The following is a 23,082-nucleotide window of genomic DNA, read 5'->3' on the forward strand; positions in this document are numbered from 1 at the left end:
ACTATTTAGGGCGTTTCTAGAAAGTCCCAAGTTTTCTTTTAAATTTCAAATTTTTCTTCTTCTTTCTCTCTCTCCCCGTGTTCTCTCTTTGCCCTATTTCTGTGGGTAGCACCGGCCATCAACACCGGCCCCTCCTCGCAGTCTCCAATCTCTAGTGACCTCCTGTGACGCCCCGAAACTGGGAACACCACAGCGGCACCCGTCTTAAAGATCCTGAGACTATAATACCCCTTACCCCGAGTATTATATTCCCAAGCTCTCTAAAACGAGTTAAGCCCTTTTTATTGAAGAACCCGGGTTGGATCAGAGTAGTAAAAATACAACGGAAGAAATTACTGAAAATGCCTCATATTATAAATAACAGTAAAGAGTACCAACCCGTGAGGGTTATATGTTTCAAATACACTAACCCTAATGCTACATAAATAAACAGTAGATAAACAGATATGTCAGGATAGTCCAACCCACGCCAGAGTGATTCAGTCTTCAACAAAGTGGTGCAACAAATTGGACTCATGGATAGCCATTGGGATATGCCACCTACGAGGATGAAAGAGAAACACCACCACAGATCCAAAGAAAGGATCTAAACCAGATAGCAAGACTGAAACTGACAAGCTGCAAGTGCCACACCCACGACCTCAATCTTGGTCTCCAACAACTGGATTATCTGCACTCACAAGAGTACAGTAGGGGGTAAGCGTCACATACGTTCATCGCTTCCCCTCGAGGGAAAATCCTGGTTAGGTTTGAAAGCAATACTCGAAGATATAGGATTTCAAGGAAAACAGTTTAAAAGCAATGCACACCCAAAAACAGGGTATCAATATCAATAATATTGTAACCAAAGCCAGTAATGATAAAGATAATTATGCCAATAATCAGTGAGTAAAGCCTTTGCATGCTCATACATCTTTTTCAGTGAAAATCCTTCATGTCACGTGACATAGTTCAGAAACATACCTGCGACCGATCACATACAGGCCAACCACCAGTATCGGAAATTCAACCACCACCTCGATACTGTGGTGAGAGTATCCATTTACCTGGTAATACCACATTGGTTAGCCTCCCCAGAAGGACATTCGACTAACCAGTCCGTACTTACCCCTCCGGAGGTTTAGGGGATCGAAACCCAAGGTCACAACACGTGCCCGTTACTCTCAGGTCGTCCAAGGTATCACACAGAAAATCACACAAATATGCCATACAAAAATCATGCACATTCTCTGTGAAAGACATTTTCATATACATATAGTACGAAAATAGGCAGGAAATCCATTAACCGGGATATGGTACCTTCCCCCTACCTGTTTTACCAAAGTGTGTCCCTTGCCTGATCCCTTTCCTGTGTCTGGGTCCCACTTGTACCTGTTGGGAAACTGGAGATCCGAATCCGACGACAGCTATTAGGAACGTACTAAACGTACTCTCGGCCTTGTCTATTAAGACCAGGTAAAATTTAGAGGTTTGGCACTAGCGTAACTTGCTAGGCTTCTCTAAATTCTTGATCCGGCATGACCCTGCTCCCCGAGGCAGACAGTCATGTCAGACCGTGTGGTTTCTAAGTTTATTTTAATTTATTGTCGAGGAGGTTGATCAGATATGAACCTTACAACGTGACCAGGTCAGTGCATGGGGAAACTGAGGGAGCTCTGGCTCAGTACCCAACGCATGTATGCTCATGGACTGACCTTAGTCATCACGTTATTTGGTTACCACTGATATGGCCTCAATATTTATTAAGTTCATTTAATAACAACAGTTAAACGGTGTTTCGTCTATAACCACCACTTAAACAACAGCAAATCAAATAAGCTGGGTTAAGGGTATACCTGTTGAAGACTTCCCACGAGCAGAGTCTCGGTACTACTAGACTTGCTAAATAATAAGATTAAAATAGCCTAATTAACAAGAGATTTATTTAACAAAATTTTAGCAGAAATTCGACAGGGATCAAGAAATTACCTATGGAGCTCAGAAATGATTTTTTTTAAAACTTCACCAAAACATAGCCTTCACACTACTAGAATTGAAGAGCTCGTCGCCACGATCGCGTAGGCGAAATCGGATCGTCGATCGGAGCTCCAGAACTCAAGATAAACTCAAAACAAAATTGAAGAAGAGAGAGAAAGGAGGAGAGAGGAGAGAGAAGCTCTCTCTTGGGAAGCGTGCGGCTGAAATGAATGAAGAACCAGCTGAGTTCACGCCACTATTTATAGGAAGAGTGAGTGAGTCAACTCGGTTGACTCATCCGAGTTGACTGGGTTGACTCAAGTCAACCGTCATAACTTTGACCAATGAGAACTTGACACGTGGCGAAGGCTTTGACACTTGGCTGCACATGCAGCCATCAGATCTTGCTGCCATGCATCGTTGGACGCTCCAGATCGTGCCACGTGGCGCGATCTGGTGTTTTTCCTATTTTATTTTTCTTTTTCCTATATTTCTTAACTTCAAAAATTAATTAAAAATAGCTCGGGACTCGGAAAAATACCCCGAAAAATACTACGGACTCGTATCGACTAGTACTAATTAACTATGAGGTCAAATTACCAATTTGCCCTTTAGAAAAATTTTGAAAATTTCAAGCTCCACAAACTAAGATAAAATGCTTTTAAAAATGAAATTTTGGGAAATTCATAAAATAATCTCCCGGACTCGGAATAATACGAGACTTGCTCCGTTGGGTTCGTGAGTAAAAGTACCACCTTCTAAAGGTCTAACTTGGGTCAAAACTCTAGTCAAAGTTGGTCAAACAATTAAAGCTTAAGGGAAAAATACGATTTTCCGCCAAACAAATTTCTAGAAAAATTCTAGAAATTAAAGAAAAATTCCAAAATAAATTTGGAAAATTTTGGGTCTCACATCCTCCCCTACTTAAAAAAAATCTCGTCCTCGAGATTACCTGAGTTCACTGAAGAGATGCGGGTATCTCTTCCTCATGTCGGATTCCAGTTCCCATGTCGCTTCCTCGACTCCATGGCGCTGCCACTGAACTTTTACAAGTGGTACCTTCCTATTCCTGAGTTGTTTCGTCTCGTAAGCTAAAATAGAAACAGGTCCTTCCACATAAGACACGTTTGGTTCGAGCGGTAGACCAATCCAAGGCATCACTTGAGGGATGTCAGGCACACTCTTTTTCAACTGGGACACATGGAATACGTTATGTATGTATGCTAACTGAGGCGGCAACTCCAACCTGTAAGCAACTTTCCCGACACGTTCCAAAACCTTGAACGGTCCAATATACCTGGGTGCCAACTTGCCTCGCATACCAAACCGAAATGTACCCTTCAAAGGACTAACTTTTAGAAACACCAAGTCCTCAACTTGAAATTCCAAAGGCTTCCTCCTTCGATCAGCGTACGATTTCTGCCTACTCTGGGCGGTTTCTAGTCGTTTCTTGACTATCTTGACCTTTTCGGTCGTTTCTTTAATCACTTCAGGACCTAGAACAACTCGGTCCTCAACATCGGCCCAACAGAGTGGCGAACGACATGGCCTTCCGTAAAGTGCTTCGTACGGTGCCATCTTGAGACTGCTTTGATAACTATTGTTATATACGAACTCGGCGAGCGGTAAGTACTCACTCCACTTACCCCTGAAATCTAGAACACAAGCTCGCAACATATCTTCCAGTATCTGAATAACTCTTTCAGATTGCCCATCCGTCTGCGGATGATAGGCACTGCTAAGATTCAATTGAGTGCCTAATTCAGATTGTAACTTCCGCCACAATCGAGATGTAAATCGGGGATCTCGATCGGAAACAATCGTCTTCGGGATACCATGCAATCGAACAATCCATTCGATATAGAGATCAGCAAAATAATCAACAGGTGAGTTCATCTTGACCGGCAAGAAATGAGCTGACTTCGTGAGTCTGTCCACGATAACCCAAATACCATTGTGCCCTTTTGTATTTCTCGGCAGATCTGTGATGAAATCCATAGTAACACAATCCCACTTCCACTCTGGAGTAGGTAACGGTTGCAACAATCCAGACGGCTTCTGGTGTTCGGCTTTCACTTGTTGGCAGGTCACACAGTGATTAACAAAATCAGCCACGTCTCTTTTCATACCTTTCCACCAGTATCTTCGTTTCAAATCTTGATACATTTTCGTTCCTCCAGGGTGCATAGCAAAACTGGTAGAATGAGCTTCGTTCAGAATCCGTTGTCTTGTTTCTTTCCTGTTTGGCACAACTATTCGGCCTCTGTATCTCAAACTTCCATCAGAATGTACCTTCCATTCCCCAGGTGCATCTCCTGAGTATACCTCTTTCTTTTTCTGTTGTATCTCTAGATCCTCTTCTTGTTCTTGAACTAATTCTTGCTCCAATTGGGGCTCAATCTGCATACTTGCAATCCTTCCATCATGGCGTACGTTGACTTTGTACTGATCCAAAGTCTGTAGGATCTCCCGTTCAGCCATCAATAAACTGGCTAGAGTGTTTTTCTTCCTGCTCAGTGCATCAGCTACTTTGTTGGCTTTTCCTGGATGATACTGTAATTCAAAATCATAATCTTTAAGATACTCCATCCAGCGTCGTTGTCGCAAATTCAGATCTCTCTGAGTGAATATATGCTTGAGGCTCTTGTGATCTGAGAAAACAGTGAATCGGCCTCCATACAAGTAGCATCTCCAGATTTTTAGAGCGTGTACAACAGCGGCTAACTCCAAATCATGAGTTGGATAATTCTTTTCATATTCCTTCAACTGTCTTGAGGCATAGGCTATCACTCGCCCATTCTGCATCAGTACACATCCGACTCCTATTATGGACGCGTCGGTGTAGACTTCATAAGGATCTTCATTGTTGGGTAAGACTAACACTGGGGCAGTTGTCAGTCGTTTCTTGAGCTCTTGGAATGCTTCTTCACACTTCTCGTTCCATTCAAACTTGAATCCTTTTCTGAGTAGTCGAGTCATCGGGGTAGCAATCTTGGAAAAACCTTCTACAAACCTTCTGTAATAACCTGCTAATCCAAGAAAACTACGGACTTCTGTCATGCTCTTCGGTTGTTCCCAATTCAGAACTGCTTCGATCTTCTTGGGATCAGGAGATAATCCTTTTTCTGAGATGATGTGGCCAAGGAACTGTACCTCTTTCAGCCAAAATTCACATTTTGACTTCTTGGCGTAAAGTTGCTTTTGAAGTAATGTCTGTAGAACAATTCTCAGATGCTCTTCATGCTCTTCCTTACTCTTGGAGTAAATCAGGATGTCGTCGATGAAGACAATAACAAATTTGTCCAAGTATGGACGGAATGCTCGGTTCATCAGGTCCATGAATGCGGCAGGTGCATTTGTCAATCCAAACGGCATCACAACGAACTCATAATGTCCGTATCTGGTACGAAAAGCAGTCTTTGGGACGTCTTCGTCTCGAACTCTGAGTTGATGGTAGCCGGATCTGAGATCAATCTTTGAGAAGTACTTCGCTCCACTAAGTTGATCAAATAGCTCGTCAATTCTAGGCAATGGATACTTGTTCTTTATTGTGACTTGGTTCAGCTTCCGGTAGTCTATGCAGAGTCGCAATGTTCCATCATGCTTTTTGGCGAATAGAACAGGGGCTCCCCATGGTGATATACTTTCTCTGATAAAGCCCTTCTCCTTCAAGTCGTCTAATTGCTTCTTCAGCTCCACCATCTCAGCTGGTGCCATGCGGTAGGGCGGGATTGAAATAGGTTGAGTGCCTGGTACAAGTTCAATCTTGAATTCTACTTCTCTTGTTGGTGGGATTCCGGGCAGATCTTCTGGAAAAACGTCTGGGTATTCGTCTACCACTGGTATTGGTTTATCTTTCTTCTGCTTGGCTTGTGTGGAAATGATGAGTGAATAGCATAGCATAGCTCTCTTGCTTTTGAAACAAACTCTCAGCAATGGGTTGATGGGTTGTAGCGGTTTGTGCAATCGAATGATCACCTCTTCTCTGTTACTCGTGACTACCTTCACTTTTCTTTTCTCACAATCGATCTGTGCCTGATTTTCTTGTAACCAATCCATTCCTAGAATAAGGTCGTAGTAATCCATGTTCAAAGGGTATAGGTTTGCTGTCAAGACTCGGTCTTGGACTACTAGTTGGCAAGATTGGTAAATTCTATCTACCTCGGTTGTTGTTCCAATGGGTGTACTCATGTGGATGGTTTCAGCTAAAGGTTCAGCATGCAATCCTAATTTCTCAGTAAAGCTAACAGAGACAAATGAGTGTGAAGCACCCGTATCAAACAAAATTCTAACTTCAGTATTAAAGAGCAGTATAGTACCGTCAAGTGGGGCTTCTTCCTGGTTAGCTCTTACTGCAAAAACTCGTCCTCCTCTAGCTGGTTGTGGTCTTCCTCCGCCACCTCTTCCTTGTCCTCCACGATTGTTGGGTTGTGGTGGTGCATGTTGCAATGGTTGAGCTCTAAATGGTTGTGGTACAGCCTGTATCTGTGGTTGTGGCCTGGGGGCATTCTGCTGTGTTCTAGTAGGACAATCATTTCTGTAGTGGCCTTCACCTCCACACTGGAAACAAATTTGAAGTCTAGTCTTCTTCCAGTTTCTTTGGTTTCGGGAGGGTCCCCCCCTCTGAAAATTTCTTCTTTTTCCTAGTCTTGTTCCCTCAGACCTCGCAATTTCCCCTTTCTGTCTAGTTGCAAGGAAATCCTGCTCCTGAGCATAAGCAGCATTGACCACATCTTTGAAAACTGTAAACCTTTGACTTGCCAAGTATTGGCGAATCCCGTTCTTCAGACCTTGCAGAAATCTGACAGTCTTTGCCTTCTCATCATTCATGGTAGATGGGACGAAACGTCCAAGTTCAGTAAACTTTCCCACGTATTCAGAAACAGTCATGTTTCCCTGCTCTAGATCCATGAATTCCTTCATCTTTGTCATCTGCAGTGGCTCGGGAAAATATCTGTCGTAGAACAATTCCCTAAATCCTTCCCAAGTCATAGTGTTAATATTTTCTCGGTGCCTAATGCATCTCCACCATCCGTCAGCTTCGCCTTCAAACACATGTGTAGCTAGCCAGATCTTGTACTCATCTGGTGCGTTAATCGACTCGAGCTTCTTCTCGATGTGCGTAACCCAATTCTCAGCTAAATCGGGTTCAGAACTTCCGTGAAACTTCATCGGCTTAGTCCTAAGGAAACGATCTAAGTACTCGCCTCGTCGCTTATCTTCACGTTCAGCGGGAGTGAGACGGTTACCAGATTGTTGAGCAAAGAAAGCCTGCATAAATTCAGCCATTTGCTGTGGGTCGAACCGATTATTGGCATTACTGTTAGTTCGATCGAAACGGGGTGGCATCTTGTCAGCAAGACTGAAAACAAATAAGGGAATGATTGACACAAATGATACAAGGAACAAAAGTGTTTCAAGGGAAAGACTTATCGAAGAATGTGTTTGGTTGGAAACTTTGAAGGAATCTGCTGAATCGGCTCTGGGTTGGCATATCCTGCATATTAGTAAAAATAATCTACTAACAATCTTACAAAGTTATTTATTTATTTATTTATTATTATTATATAGGTCGTACCGCTCTGATACCATTTTTTTCTGTGACGCCCCGAAACTGGGAACACCACAGCGGCACCCGTCTTAAAGATCCTGAGACTATAATACCCCTTACCCCGAGTATTATATTCCCAAGCTCTCTAAAACGAGTTAAGCCCTTTTTATTGAAGAACCCGGGTTGGATCAGAGTAGTAAAAATACAACGGAAGAAATTACTGAAAATGCCTCATATTATAAATAACAGTAAAGAGTACCAACCCGTGAGGGTTATATGTTTCAAATACACTAACCCTAATGCTACATAAATAAACAGTAGATAAACAGATATGTCAGGATAGTCCAACCCACGCCAGAGTGATTCAGTCTTCAACAAAGTGGTGCAACAAATTGGACTCATGGATAGCCATTGGGATATGCCACCTACGAGGATGAAAGAGAAACACCACCACAGATCCAAAGAAAGGATCTAAACCAGATAGCAAGACTGAAACTGACAAGCTGCAAGTGCCACACCCACGACCTCAATCTTGGTCTCCAACAACTGGATTATCTGCACTCACAAGAGTACAGTAGGGGGTAAGCGTCACATACGTTCATCGCTTCCCCTCGAGGGAAAATCCTGGTTAGGTTTGAAAGCAATACTCGAAGATATAGGATTTCAAGGAAAACAGTTTAAAAGCAATGCACACCCAAAAACAGGGTATCAATATCAATAATATTGTAACCAAAGCCAGTAATGATAAAGATAATTATGCCAATAATCAGTGAGTAAAGCCTTTGCATGCTCATACATCTTTTTCAGTGAAAATCCTTCATGTCACGTGACATAGTTCAGAAACATACCTGCGACCGATCACATACAGGCCAACCACCAGTATCGGAAATTCAACCACCACCTCGATACTGTGGTGAGAGTATCCATTTACCTGGTAATACCACATTGGTTAGCCTCCCCAGAAGGACATTCGACTAACCAGTCCGTACTTACCCCTCCGGAGGTTTAGGGGATCGAAACCCAAGGTCACAACACGTGCCCGTTACTCTCAGGTCGTCCAAGGTATCACACAGAAAATCACACAAATATGCCATACAAAAATCATGCACATTCTCTGTGAAAGACATTTTCATATACATATAGTACGAAAATAGGCAGGAAATCCATTAACCGGGATATGGTACCTTCCCCCTACCTGTTTTACCAAAGTGTGTCCCTTGCCTGATCCCTTTCCTGTGTCTGGGTCCCACTTGTACCTGTTGGGAAACTGGAGATCCGAATCCGACGACAGCTATTAGGAACGTACTAAACGTACTCTCGGCCTTGTCTATTAAGACCAGGTAAAATTTAGAGGTTTGGCACTAGCGTAACTTGCTAGGCTTCTCTAAATTCTTGATCCGGCATGACCCTGCTCCCCGAGGCAGACAGTCATGTCAGACCGTGTGGTTTCTAAGTTTATTTTAATTTATTGTCGAGGAGGTTGATCAGATATGAACCTTACAACGTGACCAGGTCAGTGCATGGGGAAACTGAGGGAGCTCTGGCTCAGTACCCAACGCATGTATGCTCATGGACTGACCTTAGTCATCACGTTATTTGGTTACCACTGATATGGCCTCAATATTTATTAAGTTCATTTAATAACAACAGTTAAACGGTGTTTCGTCTATAACCACCACTTAAACAACAGCAAATCAAATAAGCTGGGTTAAGGGTATACCTGTTGAAGACTTCCCACGAGCAGAGTCTCGGTACTACTAGACTTGCTAAATAATAAGATTAAAATAGCCTAATTAACAAGAGATTTATTTAACAAAATTTTAGCAGAAATTCGACAGGGATCAAGAAATTACCTATGGAGCTCAGAAATGATTTTTTTTAAAACTTCACCAAAACATAGCCTTCACACTACTAGAATTGAAGAGCTCGTCGCCACGATCGCGTAGGCGAAATCGGATCGTCGATCGGAGCTCCAGAACTCAAGATAAACTCAAAACAAAATTGAAGAAGAGAGAGAAAGGAGGAGAGAGGAGAGAGAAGCTCTCTCTTGGGAAGCGTGCGGCTGAAATGAATGAAGAACCAGCTGAGTTCACGCCACTATTTATAGGAAGAGTGAGTGAGTCAACTCGGTTGACTCATCCGAGTTGACTGGGTTGACTCAAGTCAACCGTCATAACTTTGACCAATGAGAACTTGACACGTGGCGAAGGCTTTGACACTTGGCTGCACATGCAGCCATCAGATCTTGCTGCCATGCATCGTTGGACGCTCCAGATCGTGCCACGTGGCGCGATCTGGTGTTTTTCCTATTTTATTTTTCTTTTTCCTATATTTCTTAACTTCAAAAATTAATTAAAAATAGCTCGGGACTCGGAAAAATACCCCGAAAAATACTACGGACTCGTATCGACTAGTACTAATTAACTATGAGGTCAAATTACCAATTTGCCCTTTAGAAAAATTTTGAAAATTTCAAGCTCCACAAACTAAGATAAAATGCTTTTAAAAATGAAATTTTGGGAAATTCATAAAATAATCTCCCGGACTCGGAATAATACGAGACTTGCTCCGTTGGGTTCGTGAGTAAAAGTACCACCTTCTAAAGGTCTAACTTGGGTCAAAACTCTAGTCAAAGTTGGTCAAACAATTAAAGCTTAAGGGAAAAATACGATTTTCCGCCAAACAAATTTCTAGAAAAATTCTAGAAATTAAAGAAAAATTCCAAAATAAATTTGGAAAATTTTGGGTCTCACACCTCCCCTCAGGCCGGTCGACACCCCAACCCTACTCCTTCGCCGAGCAGCTCCCCTGGGTCGTGGAAATAACTCAAGAACCACCTCAAACAGAAAATTTTCGAGAGTTTAAGTGGGTTTTTCTCCTTGAGGTACGAGCTTCCATTTCCCAGTGATTTGAGTGTTTTATTTTAAGTAATTGTGGAGAATTGAAATTGGGGATTTAGAACCCATTTTGGGTTTCTCTTGAGAATTTCGAAATTGGATGATGTTAATATAATTTTGGACAATTTTCACTCCTTAAAACCTTTAATTGAAGTTTAGAATTGAAAAGTTTGAGGAATTCGGAGAAATTTGTGAAATTTAGTTTTGATGCCGCCACTTTGAACGGCGACAGCGGGGGTTCTAACCACCCAGCTGCCACGTAAATTGTCTAACGCTTTGTTGAGTATCAAAACTGAGTTGGTTGATGATTTTGGATAGGTGGATGCGACTTGAGCGACGAAATTATTCTTTTTGCTTGAGAATCGGACACCTTGCGGGTACTGTTTAATCTTCGGACCACTCCCAAGTAGGTTTGGCCACATGCAGTTCCTTTTTAATTTATGGTTTAACATGAGTTAGTATGAGTTGTGGTTTGGAGCCGGGACGGTTTAGGAATAGGTTTGAGAGTGTATAGTTTTGAGAAAAATGATTTCTAACCGTTACGTTGAGCGTGAGTTTAGCGGGACGTTAGGATTAACTCACACACACAAAATTTAATGTATTGGAGTTGAGACTAATTGCATATTTTATTGTTTATGGTATAGGCAAGACGATCAGAGCTCGTGACGATATGGCGGATGATCGAAGTTAGATTTTCTCACTGTGAGTGGACCTTGGTTTCCTTAAATGATTATGAAATTTGTGTTTTATTTTGGTTATTCGAGATTTGATTGGAAAGTGTTAGATGTGAGTGAACTTTTACTTTTCAATGAATGTTATGAAATGCCTTTAATTTAATTATGTTAAGTATCTTGAATTGATTTTGGGATTTAATAAATAAGGTTGGACTTCGGGTTTTCAAATACATTTTCTTATATAAGTTCAAAAACCTGATTTTCTTAATGGATCGTTTAAATTGATGGATCTCTTTTGGGGAAGGATTCTAGTTTCTTAATTTCTCCTTATAGCTTATTTATTTCTTCGGTTTTTAATTGAAACTAATTGGTTGGATTTATACTTATTGAATTTAAAATAGATATGCTTTACATTTATAGATTTTAAAGTCTCTTTTTTGGGAAGTACATTAAGATATTTCTATCGGTGGAAAAAGAAATTTTGATTTGGTTATGGGAAATAGTTTCAAACCACCTTTTCAGTACCCTCTAGATTATCGGATTGGATAGGTCTTTAGGACCCATTACGGCACACACTTAGGCTTTAGGCCGTGTGTCGTGATGCTTAGCTCTTTGGGGGTGGCTCTTCGTGCACGTAAGACAGGATTTCTGACTCTGCATGTGTATGACAGATTCTTAGTTCTGCGTATATATGACAGGTTCTATGAGTACCTGACTTGATATGTTTTATTATAATTGTACTATACGGTTTTATTGCGATCGTTTATTTTAAATTTATAAGTTATTCAAAATTTTAATGTTTTAATTTTATTTGATAAATGGTTTATGCTTTGGTTTGGTTTATTAAATTTTGATAGCAACTTTGAACGTGTTTCTAAAAGCGTTTTAAAATTGGGGGATTTCAAGGAGCGACGTGAGGTCTTAAAGTTTAAATTTGACTTTTAATGATTCCTGAAAAGTTAAGCGATAATTATTTTCCATACTTATAAAGTTGTCCACTCATTGAGTTTATCTCACAATTTTTTTGTTTTGTCTTAAATTGTCCCCCAGGCAATAGCAGTGGTGGAGATCGCGCCAATCACGTCGAGGCATAGTGTCCATTTCCTCTACTCGGATTTTGTAGGCATCGCTTCCATAAAAAAAAAAATTGTTGTAATAGGAGTAGTGGCTCTAATAACCATACTTAAATTATAAGATTATTTTGTATTTGTAGGGTCTGAAACCTTTTTTGGTTGTGGTAGAGGCTACTGATGTGTTTAGAAGTGCTTTTACAGGTTTTATAAATTTTGGGTTAGTCCATTTTCAGGGGAGGTTCTACCGAATTTTCGGTAGGATTTTCCTTAATTTTGGATCCTACAGGACCTCTTCGAGTTTCAGGGTGGAATCTAGGGGCGGTCCTGTCAACTTGGTATCAAAGCATTAGGTTTTAGATTCCTTAACTCAACACTAAATGTGCATCCTTATTATTGATAAGTGTCTGGCTTTCATATAGGTATTATGCCTCCTCGACGTGGCCGACCGCCGGGGACCCACCGTAGGGTTGCAAAAGGTGTCGATAAGACGGCACAAGGTTTCGAACAGTCTATCGATAGGCTAGCTGAGGCAGTGACTACTGTTGTTCGCACTAGAGTATTTCCTAAGGGGGAATACAGCATTGAGCGTGCCCGTAAGCTTGGGGCCTCAAATTTTTCGGGTACTTCAGATCGCAGCGTGGCTAACGAGTGGATGATACAACTCGAGAGGATCTTTGAGGTTATGGGATGCCACGATGACCGAAAGTTGGTCTTGGTTACTTTCCTGCTAGTGGGTGATGCTTATCACTGGTGGGACTCCGAGTGTTTGGGACTCGTGGCAGCCGAGATCACTTGGGACAGATTCAGAATTCTATGAGAAGTATTATCCCCGAGTTTATTGTGATGAGAAGAGGGCTGAGTTCCTAAGGCTTAGACATGGGTCTATGTCAGTAGCAGAGTATGAGAGAAAGTTTATTGAGCTTTCCAGGTTTTGCCCAGCACTTGTGGCAGACGAGGCAGATCGATGCTCGAGATTTGAGGAGGGTCTGAGAGATTCTATTCGCACGGTGGTTACGCAGCAAACCACTCTACCTTTAGTTCTTTGAGGGATGCTGCCATGAGGGTTGAGAGATCTTTACCGGAGCAGAGCCGAAGTGAGGCGAGACGTCGCCCTCACCAGAGTACTTTTATGGGTGGCCCTAGTCAAGGACCATCCCAGAGAGGCAGCTTCAGCTCTAGTTCTTCTGGTTGTGGGGGATTCATAGGTTAAAGACAAAGTTCTGGTGGCAGTGGAGGATTTGGGTACAGTCAGAGTTCGAGTCATCCTTCAGGGGGTAGCTTAGTCCGAAACAGGGAACACTCGGGTAAACAACAGAGTCAGACTAGTGGAGTTCACATGCTCCATGTTGCGGTTGTGGTATATTTCATAGTGGGCTTTGTCAAAAGGGTAGTACTGGTTGTTATCAGTGCGGACAAATGTGCCACATTCGGAGGAATTGTCCAATGTTGCGAAAGAGCGATGGAAGAGCTTCAGGGTCAGCCATTCATCAGGGACAGACTTTTGGGGCACAAAGTCAGGGTCAGGGAGCCTTACAGACTGGGGGTACCACATCTAGTAGTGGCGCATAGTCTAGTCATGCTGGTAGAGGTGGAGGATAGCAGAGGGGTCAACTAGGACGCCCAAGAGCTTAGGGTAGAGTCTTTGCCATGACGTTGCATGACGCTTTAGCTTCGTCGAACGTCATTATGGGTACGATTTCTATTTTTGGACAAAATGCACGTATCTTGATGGACCCTAGTGCCACACACTTTTTTGTTGCACGTAGACTTGCTTTTTCCGCCGATAGGGTGTCGACTCCGTTGAAATCTGAGTTAGTTATAGCTACATCAGCCGAGGTTTCACTCTTAGCTTGTGAAGTTTTTAAAGGTTGCCCCATCTTAATTGACGATCATGAACTTGAGGCAGATTTGATTCCCTTGGACATTTTTTACGTCGACCTTATTTTGGGTATGGATTGGCTTGCTACTCACCATGCCTTTGTTGATTGTTTTCGGAAGATAGTGACTTTCAGACCTCCAGGGCGACCAAAGATTGTTTTTCATGGTGAGCGTATAATACTTTCATCTTGTATGATTTCAGCCCTTACTGCTAGACATCTGTTACGGAAGGGTTGTACAGGGTACTTAGCCCACATCATTGATAGTCGAGTTAGTGAGGTGAGACTTGAGGATATACATGTGGTACAAGACTTTCCGGACGTATTTCCAGACGACCTTCCGGGTTTGCCTCCTGAGAGGGTGATTGACTTTGCCATTGACTTGGTTCCTGGTACATCACCCATTTCCTTAGCACCGTATAGAATGGCTCCAGTTGAATTAAAGGAGTTGAAAACTCAATTACAGGAATTGATCGAGAAGGGGTTCATCCGACTTAGTGTTTCTCCTTGGGGCGCACCAGTGTTGTTTGTGAAGAAGAAGGATGAAACTATAAGGATGTGTATTGATTACAGACAACTTAATAAGGCCACAGTGTGGAATCGATATCTCTTGCCTCGTATTGATGACTTGTTTGATCAATTGCAAGGCGCTAAGGTATTCTCTAAGTTTGATTTGAGATCGGGCTATCATCAATTACGAATTAGAGAGACCGACGTACCCAAGACTGCCTTTCGTACTCAATATGGACATTATGAGTTCTTAGTCATGCCATTTAGGCTGACTAATGCCCCAACAGCCTTCATGGACCTCATGAATCGGGTTTTTCATTCTTACTTGGATTGATTCGTCATTGTATTTATTGACGACATATTAGTGTATTCTCGGAGTGACAGAGATCATGTGGAGCACTTAAAGACGGGAAGACTTTGAGAGAGCATCAGTTGTATGCCAAGTTCAGCAAGTGCCAATTTTGGTTGGATAGAGTGGGATTCTTGGGGCATGTGATTTCAGCTAAGGGTGTTTTTGTCGATCCACAGAAGATTAAGGTAGTTATGAATTGGGAGCGACTTACTAGTGTAACTGAGATGAGGAGTTTCCTTGGTTTGGCGGGTTATTACCGTCGTTTTGTAGAAGGGTTTTCTAAGATAGCAACTCCTCTTACATGGTAGACCGGGAAAGGAGTGAAGTATGTGTGGACCGATGAGTGTGGGAGAGTTTCCAAGAGCTTAAGAATCGATTGACTTCTGCCCCTATTTTGACACTTCCTGATGGTAGCAGTGGATTTGTGATTTACAGCGATGCTTCATGCCAAGGCCTAGGTTGTGTGTTGATGCAGCATGGTAAGGCGGTTGCTTATGCTTCTAGGCAACTCAAAAAGCATGAGTTGAACTATCCGACCCACAATCTAGAACTTGCAGCAATCGTGTTTGCTCTTAAGATTTGGAGACATTATTTATATGGAGTGACTTGTCAGATCTTCACTGATCATAAGAGCCTCAAGTACTTATTCACTCAAAAAGAATTGAACTTGAGACAAAGAAGGTGGCTAGAGTTGATCAAGGATTATGATTGCACTATTGAGTATCACCTTGAAAAAGCTAATGTGGTGGCATATGCTCTTAGTAGGAAGACTTCAGGCTCTTTGGCACATCTTAAGGCGATATGCCTGCCTTTATTAGTTGAGTTGAGGACTTCAGGAGCTACCTTGGATGTAGATCGTTCTGGAGCCTTGTTAGCTAGCTTTCGAGTAAGACCAGTGTTGATTGATAAGGTACGAGAGGCACAGCTTCAGGATTCTGTGTTGATGAAGCTAAGGGATGAAGCGGGAAGTAGGTTGAGAGCCGATTATACAGTCAGAGATGACGGAGTTTTGGTCATGGGTACGAGGTTATGTGTGCCGGCAGATGAGGCGCTCAAGAGGGAGATCTTGGAGGAGGCTCACAGTTCAGTTTATGCCATGCATCTGGGTAGCACCAAAATGTACCGTACCCTCAGAGAACATTACTGGTGGCCAGGAATGAAAAAGAAATAGCAGAATTTGTTGCAAGATGTCTAATTTGTCAACAAGTAAAAGTGGAATGCCATAAGCCTTCAGAACTCATGCAGCCACTTCCGATTCCTGAGTAGAAGTGGGAGCACATCACCATGGACTTTCTATACAAACTTCCACGTACTCAGAGTGGGCACGATAGTATTTGGGTGATTGTTGATCGACCCACGAACTCTGCACATTTCCTACATGTTCGTGAGACTCACCCTTTGGACAAACTGGCGAAATTATTTGTGGATGAGATTGTGAGATTGCATGGTGCCCTCGTGCCTATTGTGTCGGATAGAGACTCACGGTTTACTTCTCGATTTTGGGAGAGCTTACAACAGGCTTTGGGTACAAAGTTACATTTTAGTACTGCCTTCCACCCACAGACCGATGGACAATCAGAGAGAACTATACAGACCTTGGAGGACATGTTGAGGTCTTGTGTACTACAGTTAAGGGCAATTAGGATTCTCATCTACCATTGATGGAGTTTGCTTATAACAACAGTTATCACTCGAGTATTGGTATGGCACCTTATAAGCTAGGCCTTGTATGGGTGACAGTGTAGGACACCTATCTGTTGGGACGAAGTTGGTGAGAGGAAACTTATTGGGCCGGAATTTGTACAGATGACATCAGAGAAAGTACAAGTTATTAGGAGCAGGTTGAAGGCGGCTCAAGATCGACAAAAGAGCTATGCGGATACACGCACGAAGGATCTTGAGTTTGAGGTGGGTGATCGAGTTTTCCTAAAGTTATCACCCTGGAAGGGTGTAGTGCATTTTGGGAAGCATGGAAAGTTAAGTTCTCGTTTCATTGGACCTTCTAAGATTAAGGAGCGAATTGGCCCAGTTGCCTATAGACTTGCTTTACCTATGGAGTTGTCTCGGATTCACGATGTGTTCCATGTATCTTTGTTGCTTAAGTATAGACCGGATCCTTCTCATATTTTGGAGACCCAACCCGTTGAGTTGAGAGAGGATTTGTCTTATGAGGAGCAGCTCGTTGAGATTTTAGATCGTAGAGATCAGGTACTTCATACTAAGATCATTCCCCTGTTTAAAGTTTTATGGAAAAACCACACCGTGAAAGAGGCGACGTGGGAACCAGAGGAACAAATGAGAGCTCAGTATCCGCATCTCTTCACATGACAGGTACAAATTTCGAGGACGAGATTTTCTTAACGGGGGGAGGTTGTAACGACCCAACCCCAATGTAACCTTTGAAGTCTAAGTTTAAGTTATTTGTGGGTTTTTATTTAAATTTTTATTAAGTGTATTTTTAGGATTTTAAGCAAAGAGTTAGTTTGACCGAATTTTTGACTTTTTAATCTTTTGGGTTTTTGGTTGCGTGTTTGGTCTCGTCAGATAAGTGTTGAACCCACAAACTTGTAGACACGAACTATGTGTCCATCGGAGTTTCGGAATAAGAATTATGGACGTTTGAAGTAAAGGGTATTTTAGACTTTTACATTTTTTAGGGCGTTTCCAGAAAGTCGAAAGTTTTCTTTTAAATTTTAGATTTTTCTTCTTCTTTCTTTCTCACTCTCTCTTTCTTTAATTATCTCTTTCCCCGTGTTCTCTCTCTGCCATTTCTCTGTGCGTAGCACCGGCCTCTCCTCGTAGTCGCCAATCTCTGGTGACCTCCCCTCAAGCCAGTCGGCACCCCAGCCCTCCTCCTTCGCCGAGCAGCTCCCTTGGGTCGTGGAAATAATTCAAGAACCACCTCAAACCGCCAGCCTCATCCTCCAATTTCCAACCATATTTCACCACAAATTTTCGAGGATTTAAGTGGGTTTTTCTCCTTGAGGTATGAGATTTCATTTCCTAGTGATTTTGGTGTTTTATTTTGAATAATTGTGGAGAATTGAAATTGGGGATTTAGAACCCATTTCGGGTTTCTCTTGAGAATTTCGAAATTGGGATGATGTTAATGTAATTTTGGACAATTTTCACTCCTTAGAACCTTCAATTGAAGTTCCGAATTGAAAAGTTTGAGGAATTTAGAGACATTTGTGAAATTTAGTTTTGGTGCCGCCACTTTGAGCGGTGACAGCAGGGGTTCTGACCACCCAGCTGCCACGTAAATTGTCTAATGATTTGTTGAGTATCAAAATTGAGTTGGTTGATGATTTTGGATAGGTGGATGTGACTTAAGTGACGAAATTATTCTTTTGGCTCGAGAATCAGACACCTTGCGGGTATCGTTTTAATCTTCGAACCACTCCCAAGTAGGGTAGGCCACATGAGTTGGTAGGAGTTGTGGTTTGGAGCCGGGACGGTTTAGGAATAGGTTTGAGAGTGTATAATTTTGAGAAAAATGATTTCTAACCGTTACGTTGAGCGGGACATTAGGATTAACACACACACACACACACACACACAAAATTTAATGTATTGGAGTTGAGATTAATTGCATATTTTATTGTTTATGATATAGGCGAGACGCCCGGGGCTCATGACGATCCGGCGGAGGATTGAAGTTAGATTTTCTCACTGTGAGTGGACCTTGGTTTCCTTAAATGATTATGAAATTTGTGTTTTATTTTGGTTAGTCGAGATTTGATTGGGAAGTGTTAGATGTGAGTGAACTTTTACTTTTCAATGAATGTTATGAAATGCCTTTAATTTAATTATGTTAAGTATCTTGAATTGATTTTGGGATTTGATAATAAGGTTGGACTTCAGGTTTTCCAACCTTCTTATATAAGTTCAAAAACCTAATTTTCTTAATGGATCGTTTAAATTGATGGATCTCTTTTGGGGAAGGATTCTAGTTTCTTAATTTCTCCTTATAGCTTATTTATTTCTTCAGTTTTTAATTGAAAAGAATTGGTTGGATTTATACTTATTGAATTTAAAATAGATATGCTTTACATTTATAGATTTTAAAGTCTTTTTTTTTTTTTTTTGAAGTACATTAAGATATTTCTATCGGTGGAAAAAGAAATTTTGATTTAGTTATGGGAAATAGTTTCAGACCACCTGTTCAGTATCCTCTAGATTATCGGATTGGATAGGTCTTTGGGACCCATTACAGCACACACTTAGGCTTTGGGCTGTGTGTCGTAATGCTTAGCCCTTTGTGGCTCTTCGTGCATGTAAGACAACATTTCTGGCTCTGCATGCGTAGGACAGATTCTCGGCTCTGCGTATGTACGACAGGTTCTATTGGTAACTGACTTGGTGTATTTTATTATAAATGTACTATACGGTTTTATTGCGATCGTTTATTTTAAATTTATAAGAATATCATAAGTCGACTTTACACATGTTATGATAAAATATTCTTATAATATCACAAGTCTATTTAATTCTTTGTGTCCAACACATGTTATTTCCATCTAACCTAAGACTTCTATAAATGTAGATGATAATTTAGATTTTAGAAGTTTGCTAGAAGTAGTGAAATACATTTTGACTCTTTGCGGATTGCTTAATTCCACATAGTTGCTTGCTGGTCCACTAAATTATTTGATAATGTAGATTGCATAATAGTTGTTGTTTTTTACATTTTATCAATTTTCTGTGTTTTCTTTCTTTGTAGTAATAATAGATTTTTTTAATAGTAGTGGTTCATATTTTTTCATTGAAGTGCTCCTAATTTTGTTTGAAAGTAATTAATCTATTGTTGTTTATTGTTAAGCATAATGCATTAGGTCCACTTTGCAGACCTTGACACTCAACCATCTCAAGACCAAGCCACTCAATCATCACTTATTGTACATGAGTTGCATGAGTCGGATGATGAGCTTTTATTTAGTGACTTTAATCTAGATGACTTCATTAATGTCACTGTTGGGGAGGCTTCTGTAGGTGGTGAGCATGAGTATACAAGAGAGGCGAATGATGGGGATGGTGATGGTGATTCAGATTCCGAGTTTTATGATGAGGACAATGATGTGGCTATTGATGATGATCACCTATTTGACATTGATATAGAAATAGAAGGTTTGGGGAAAATGGCAACTGGGGACACTAGCGAGCAACTGTTCTTTGTGCCTGAAGATTTTGTTAATATGGAAGAAGTTGAAGCAAATTCAGACGAGTTACACACACCCCAAACTCATCTGATGAAGAGGGTGCAAAGATGCTAAGATATCCTGAGTTTAATGCAACAGCTAACACGAAGGATCCACACTTCACTCTTGGGCAGACCTATGGTACATTAGACCATTTGAAGAAAGCAATAAGGGAGTATAGTGCCAAGCATGGGTATAACACTTTATTTACCAAGAATGATAAAGTCAGAGTGACAACTGTATGTGAAGAGGGTAGCAGTTGGACCCTCCATGCCGTCAAAGTCCAAGGAGAAAGCACATTCCAGATTACAAAGTTGTTCAATGAGCACGAATGTGGTAGGGGTTACAAAAATAGAAATGTGAATGCTACGTTTGTCGGAAATAAGTACCTTGATAGGATAAAATTAAGTTGATCCGAAGATGAAGTTAACCACATTGCAGGCCCAAGTGAAGAGAGATTATGCGATTACATTAACCTTTAGTCAGAGTTATAGGGATGAGGTAATGTGCAAAGGTGAAGGCTAGGGCTATGATTGAGGGGACTTACAAGGAGCAATATGCAAAGTTGTGGGAATATTGTGTCATAATGTTGACCAATCCCGGAAGCACAATGCTTATGAAGCTTCAAGTTCCATTTTTTCAAAGTTTATATGTATGTTTGGATGCTTTGAAGAATGGATTTGTAACTGGATGTAGGCCACTAATTGGTGTTGATGGATGCCACTTGAAAGGAGCATTACAAGGTACACGATTTTCATCAGTTTGTAATTTAAGTGAATTGTATTTGAATTAACTTCTATGGGATTTTATTGATGTTTGTTGTGCATTTGTTACAGGGCAACTGCTGGCTATAGTTGGTGTTGATGCCAATGACAATGTGTATCCAATTGCATATGCAGTGGTGGAGATAGAAAACAAGGATATATACTTGGTGTTGGTTTATGTAATTTCTTATTGAAGATCTTGGTTCTGTGGAGGACAAGACCCTTGTTTATTTCAACATTAAACTTATTTATTTTACAGTTCCCTTCTACAATTATGGACAAGACCACATGTACGATTGAAGTGGCCACCCCCAAACCTACATGTATATTTTTTAAAAAAAATTATGGCATTCAAATTTTTTGACAAAAAGTTATATTAGAAATTCTAAATGTACTTCTTGGATTTGCCCTTTGTGCAGTTGTGATTTAGAGTCTGGGGATATGTGTGTGTGTGTGTGTGCGCATGCAAGTCCGTATGTGTGTTATATACAAGGAATACAATTTCGTTTTTCGAGGTATGAAAATTTAAACATGTATTTGTCAAGATTTCGTAAAAATTTCATAAATTTCGCCGAAATTTGCCAAAATTTGTTGAAATTTTGAAAATTTCGCTCACTTAATTGCACAAACCCAGCAATTTTTTCTCTCTCACCACTTTTCTCTTTGGCTTCTCCTTCTCTATCCAAAGTTCAAACCAAGCAAAATTGTAAAAAAACAGTTCAAACCCAGCCAACGGGGATGGAGGGAGAAGATATCGGGAGGAGAAGAGGAAGAGAGGGAGATCGGGGAGAGAGAGGAAAATGAGGAAGGAGAAAGGAGGAAGAGATGCGATCGGGCTGGGAGAGAGAAATGAGAGGGAAGAAGATAGAGTCACAGGAAGGAAAAAGAAGGGAAAATGAAGGAAAGAAAAAGAAGAAAAAAAAAAAGTTAAGGGTTAATTGGAATTCGGGGCCTTTTGACAATTGGAAAGAAGAAAAAATGATTTAAGATTTCGTTTAGTTGTTTTTAAATCCTATACTCTAATACATTTCTATATAAAAAATAATTAAAAATACCCTAAAAGGCCTAAACTCTAATATCTTATACCATATGATAAACAATATATAATATATAGAGTTTAATATATAAATTATAGAGTATAAAGAGTATTAGAGTATATAGAATATATAGAAAATTAGGAATAAATACCAAATCACAATAATTTTTTGGTATAGCATGAAGACCATATAATATTTCAATTGAACTACTAAATTTAAATGTAGTTTTTTTAGATTAGGTCACAAATATGTTGGCCCCTTTGATTTGAGTCTTTTCCATTTGACATTTTTGTCCTTTGGCCCACATATAATGAGTGTTAGTTAAAATTTATAATGTTTTGAAAAAATTTCCCTTGAGGCTTTTATATTATCTTGAAAATTTGCTAATGTAGTCAATGTAGTCTCAACTTCACATTTAGTTGTGACTATACGACACTCACAACTTCAAATTTAGTTGTGATTGAACGACACTCACATCTAAGTTGTGAGAAAGTCACAGTTAAGTTATGACTTAATTGAATTATTTTTAGAGAAATTATACTACAATATAGTATAAATAGAGGTCAAAACAATACTTTTACTCAAAATAATATATAGTATAGTGGTGTAAGTTGTCTCTTTAAATTTACCAAGACAGTCACAGTTAAGTTGTGACTAAATTGATTTTTTTTTTAATACAATATAGTATAAATTAATGTAATATTTGTGATGTAATATTTATAAATTTTAATACATTTTACTTTATTATTTTATTTGACTTTTCAACTAATACCTAATCTAAAATGCTATACCTAAACTAAAAAGTTATTGAAATTTAGTAATTAAAATCAATGTATCTTAGAATATATAAAATTTAATATATAAATTATAAAGTATAAAGAATATATTAATTCTATTTATTTATTATACTAATTTTCTTTAACAGTATTTTTCTCTGCTGCGCATTATTTTCATCTTATATAACATAAAACTACTGTATAATTAAATTTCTTTAATTATTTTTCATTAATATAATAGATAATATATTAAAAAAAACATAATGTGAATTTTATTTAAAAATTTTGTATTTATACAACAATTTTCATCGTTTTTGTCTAATTTTTATTGAAATTTAAAATTTCTCGAAATCCAAAATTTTAGTCCGTGGTTATATAAGGCTTAATAATTTTAAGCCAGCGCAAAAGGTAATTACT

At 40.1% G+C, this 23,082-nt stretch overlaps 2 long non-coding RNA genes and 1 pseudogene across 2 annotated transcripts; 1 reads left to right on the top strand and 2 right to left on the bottom strand.

Annotated features, from left to right (window-relative positions):
- Nucleotides 1–454: 454 nt before the first annotated feature.
- LOC147291958 (uncharacterized) lies at nucleotides 455–2,096 on the bottom strand. The gene is made up of 4 exons (XR_015121516.1): nucleotides 1,969–2,096; nucleotides 1,836–1,881; nucleotides 1,311–1,382; nucleotides 455–670 (listed from the first exon to the last, which is right to left on the bottom strand). It is a non-coding gene; the product is annotated as an uncharacterized LOC147291958 (long non-coding RNA).
- Nucleotides 2,097–7,846: 5,750 nt separating this feature from the next.
- Nucleotides 7,847–9,488, bottom strand: LOC147291959 (uncharacterized). The gene is made up of 4 exons (XR_015121515.1): nucleotides 9,361–9,488; nucleotides 9,228–9,273; nucleotides 8,703–8,774; nucleotides 7,847–8,062 (listed from the first exon to the last, which is right to left on the bottom strand). It is a non-coding gene; the product is annotated as an uncharacterized LOC147291959 (long non-coding RNA).
- A 3,087-nt stretch (nucleotides 9,489–12,575) lies between these two features.
- Nucleotides 12,576–16,061, top strand: LOC147291960 (uncharacterized; annotated as a pseudogene).
- Nucleotides 16,062–23,082: the final 7,021 nt, after the last annotated feature.

The sequence above is a fragment of the Dryas octopetala genome, chromosome 3, assembly GCF_963921425.1.
Source record: "Dryas octopetala chromosome 3, drDryOcto1.1, whole genome shotgun sequence".
NCBI lineage: Eukaryota > Viridiplantae > Streptophyta > Magnoliopsida > Rosales > Rosaceae > Dryas > Dryas octopetala.